This window comes from Myotis davidii, unplaced genomic scaffold (genome assembly GCF_000327345.1).
Source record: "Myotis davidii unplaced genomic scaffold, ASM32734v1 scaffold170, whole genome shotgun sequence".
Taxonomy (NCBI): domain Eukaryota; kingdom Metazoa; phylum Chordata; class Mammalia; order Chiroptera; family Vespertilionidae; genus Myotis; species Myotis davidii.
Genome location: NW_006282528.1, coordinates 1,851,326 through 1,855,995, shown reverse-complemented (window position 1 = coordinate 1,855,995; position 4,670 = coordinate 1,851,326).

Below are 4,670 nucleotides of genomic sequence, written 5' to 3'. Positions count from 1 at the left end.
ATCAACCGTGGCCTCCGGGTTCACAGGTCGACGCTCAGCCACTGAGCCACGCCGACTGGGCAATATCTTCATTTTACGGAGGAGGGAAGAGGTCAGATGGGTACCCGCACAGCCCACACCCGACACCTCCATGGAAAGTCCCCGTCCCAGCCGCCCTGCCCGGCACCGCGCAGCCAGGCCCAGGGGCAGCACCGCGGGCTCAGCCTCCAGCCCGCTGCCGTCCCCGACCTGCCCCGGCGTTTCTGGGTGCGTTTCCCCTGAGACTCACAGACTCCTCACTGCCTTGGTTTGGGGACCTGGGGGTTTCATTGGACTGTAATCGTGTTTGTCTCCTGGAAATCCTATTCAAAGAGAGAATGCTGCTAGAGCTGGCCAGAGGCGACTCCGCTGGCTGCCGCTGGAGGCCGGTCCCCAGGTCACCAACCAGTTTCCCACACGAGAGAAGATAGATATTGAAATAAACAAATATAGACAGACATTGGAAATAAGTAGCACAAAGAATGGAGGGGAATGGGTCCTGACCTCCTTAGCACGGCACCAAGACCTGCGTGTGCAGTATTACTTCCCTTCCCTCTTACACAGCGGTTCTCAACCTTCTGGCCCTTTAAATACAGTTCCTCATGTTGTGACCCAACCATAACATTATTCTCGTTGCTACTTCATCACTGTCATGTTGCTGCTGTTGTGAATCGTCATGTAAATATCTGATCTGCAGGATGGTCTTAGGCGACCCCTGTGAAAGGGGCGTTCGACCGCCAAAGGGGTCGCGACCCACAGGTTGAGAACCGCTGCTCTTGCAGAAAAGCATGACGTACCCAGAACAGAAGAGGAGGAGAAAATAAAACCTCAGGGGCCCGATGTTAAATCCTCAGTCTGTTTCATGAAGCCAACCATCAGCAATGCCTGTGGGCCGCTGGACTGACCCATGCGATTGCCAGCGACGAAGACAAGACGCGTTTGGAACCTGGATCCACCTTGAAAAAGTCCCTGGCGGCACCCGTGTCAATGAGCCCTGAGAGCGAGTGGGGCGCCTGGAGAGCGGGGTGCTACTAGAGCCACTGGTGAGACCAGCGCCATGAAGGTCGGCCCGAGGCACCAAACACAGAGGAGAAGGCAGGTCTCCCTTTTACTGCCTTGGTTCACGTCGATGGGCCTCCCTGTGAGTGGACGGACGGACGGACGGACGGACGGGAGCCATTTCCACGGAGCCGCGGCGGAGCTGGCGCTGAGACCTGATGAGAGGAGGCCATGAAGTTTGCAGGGAGTCTATGGAACGGGGCCCTGATGGCCTGAGATTCAGTGCGATTGCTCTTTCGGCAGCAAAGTCTGTCAGTAATGGAAACACCAAGTACTGTGTTATTTGTAACAAAAATTTAATTTCTGCTGCCATACACTACCTCAAAGGTTTTGATGTTTTCATTAACCTGACTGATTAAACTTTATGTGAATTAAACTTCGGGGGGGGGGGGGGGGGGAGAGAACGCTACTTATTCTGCTGCCTTCAGGAGCTTTAGCCTGATCACTGTTTTATTTGTGCATTCCTCTTATTTTAACACGCATATATTATTTATAGCCTACACATCTTTATATAGTGTAATATTTATATATTGAAATGTTGCTATATTAAAATAGTATTACTGTCATAGTTTAGAAAATTTCATTTTGTTGTGTTTTATCTTAGAAAACATCAGTTCATGACACCAAAAGTATACAGTGAGAATCCTCCAGCCCTGGCAGGCATGCTCAGTGGTTAGAGCATGGGCTGTACCCCGGAGGGTCTCAGGTTCAATTCCTGGTCAAGGGCACGTACCTGGGCTGCAGGTCCAATCCCCACCCCCAGTTGGGGTGCGTGTGGGAGGCAACCAATCAATCTGTCTCTGTCACATTGATGTCTCTCTCTCTCTCTCTCTCCCCCTCTCTCTTTCTCTGTCTCCTCTCTCTCTTTCTCTCTGTCTCCTCTCTCCCTGCTTCCACTCTCTAAAAAAATCAATGGAAAAATATCCTCTCTTCTCCGGTGAGGATTTAAAAAAAAAAGGAGCCCTGACCAGTGTGGCTCAGTGGATAGAGGGTCAGCCTGCGGACTGAAAGGTCCCAGGTTCGATTCCGGTCAAGAGCATGTACCTTGGTTGCGGGCACATCCCCAGTAGGGAGATGTGCAGGAGGCAGCTGATCAATGTTTCTCTCTCATCGATGTTTCTAACTCTCTATCCTTCTCCCTTCTTCTCTGTAAAAAATCAATAAAATATATTTTTTTAAAAAAGGATCCTCCAAAGTCTTCATTACTGGTTGTTACATAAAGTTTTACTCTACCCTTCAACCACCCAGAAAAGGCTTTTTAATTTTTGGTGTTATATATAATAGCCACAATTCTGGGCGGGGCGGGGGGGGCGGGGGGCGAGCATGTCTCCTCCCCTGTAAGGTCATATATATTGTGCATATCTAGATAACAAAAACCCAGTGGTTGTAACGACCAATGACTGGTCATCAGGAGGCTGCGTGCCAGCGAGGCGAGTGCGAGTGGGCGGGGCCACGCAATCCTTCGTGCTGCGCTTCTAGTTATAATAATTATATTAGAGGCCCCGTGCATGACATTTGTGCACTGGTAGGGTCCCTAGCGGCTGCCAGCTGCTGGCCGGGGCCTCCCTCCCTTCCCCCGGCTGGCCCCGCCCCCTGGTTGAACTCCCGGACAACCTCTCAGTCAAGGGGACAATTTGCATACTACGCTTTATCATATAGGATCTATCGTGTCTATGTATTGTACATGAAGCAAAATAACATGCTTTGAATATTTAAGTGGAATATGAGAATTCACACACCCTGAGGCCCCAGGGCAACTCCTAGCCCAGGTTCCACCACACGTGGGTCCTGGCGCCCCGAGACACGCCTGCGCTGGGCTGGGACTCGGGGAATTGTAGGAAGTGCCCGCTCAGCGCCTCGGCCTGGCCAGTTGCCCTGGAATTACTGGGCTGGGCAGCTACTTCAGTCTTAGCCCTTCACTCCCACAAACTGTGAGGGTCGGGCATTACCTGTGTGTGTGCGTGTGCCCACACGTGTGTGCACCTGTGTGTGTGTGTGTGTACGTGTAAATATGCCTCTGACTTTCCAAAGGAAAAGAGCAGCAGGTTCCGTGAGTTTAACGGAAGGTTCCGGAGAGGAGACAGAAGGCAGGGAGGTGGATGGACGCTCACGGCTGCTGCAGGCACAGGGCTGCCCGGGAGCGGAGCCGGGGTGCAGGTGCCCGGTGCCCAGGTGCCCAGGTGCCCGGTGCCCAGTGCCCAGTGCCCGGTGCCCGGTGCCCGGTGCCCAGGTGCCCGGTGCCCAGGTGCCCAGGTGCCAGGTGCCCAGGTGCCCGGTGCCCAGGTGCCCAGGCCTTGGCCTCTCGGCTGCAGCTCACGCTGGATTTCCGCGCGCGGGCGGGGCAGGCGTGTGCAGTCATCGTGACAAAGTGACCCACTGAGAACATTTTGCCCAAAAGAAAAGAAAGAAAAGAAGCGATGCAGGCGCGTCGCCCTGGCATGGAGGTGCTTTTCACACACGGTCGGCCGTCTTTCCAAGGGCGGCCGCGGGAAGAGAAGCCCCTGGTGAGCGGGTGAGGACTCTGTGCTCGGCCCCCGTGGTCAGAGGCGGGAGTCTGCGCCCACGGTTCTCACCGCGGCTTCTTGCCCCAAACGCAGGTCTGAACAGCAACAAGCAGCCTGGAGCCTGCTGTTCTCTGTCTGCCCCCATTACGGCGGCGGGTCCCAGGCTCACCGTGGCTGTTTCCAGCCTAACGAGGGGCCCTGGGGCTGTTCCTCGGAGAACAGGCTCCGCCGGGAAGGCGCTGGGCCGGGAGGGCAGGGGCGGTGGAGGCGCGGCCTCATGTGCCTAATCGCCCATAAATGTCATTAAGTTGAGAAACGTTTTCCACCAAATTAGCTCTGCCGCCTGGCATCCAATTAGCGGAGGAGCTGGGAGGGAGCCCCGGGCGCTCGGGGACACGTGGTTGGGCGGCTTCGGGCTGGAACCGGGTGGAGCCGGGTGTGGAGACTGTCAGACCCGGGCCTGAGCCCCGCCATCAAGCTTGTCCTGGTGCCCAGGACGTCGCAGCCGCCCCAGCGTGTGAGCTGGTCTCCCCGGACCCGCTGCGCCCACAGGAGGATTGGGGTGAGAGGAGAGATGGCGTCGTCCAATGTCTGTGGCAGAAATTCTGGGAGCAATGCGTTCAGAAGGATGGGCTCCATTTTTACTCTTTTTCAAAACGTAAGGCGAGCCCTGGCTGGGTGGCCCAGTGGGTTGGAGTGTCGCTCTGTGCACCAAACGGCTGTGGTCTGATTCCCGGTCCAGGTGGTGGGTACGTGTGGGGGGCAGCCGATCGACGCTTCTCTCTCACACCCATGTTTCTCTCTCTCCTTCCTTCTCTCTCTGAAAATCAATATAAACAGCCTGGCTGAGCGTTGACCTATGAACCAGGGGGTCACAGTTTAGTTCCCGGTCAGGGCACAGGCCCGGGCTCAGCCACCAGCTGAAGGCGCATTTCCCGGGGAGCCGCCTGGTGAGCGCCCGGCCAGTCAAGTTAGGGTTCAGAGGGCAGGAGGGGGGCTGAGCTGGGCCCTAGGCGCAGAGAAGAAACCAACGCCAAGCAGAGGCCCCGCTGGGCTCCCCTGGCGGGAACCTGGAAGGGGCCGTGGGGA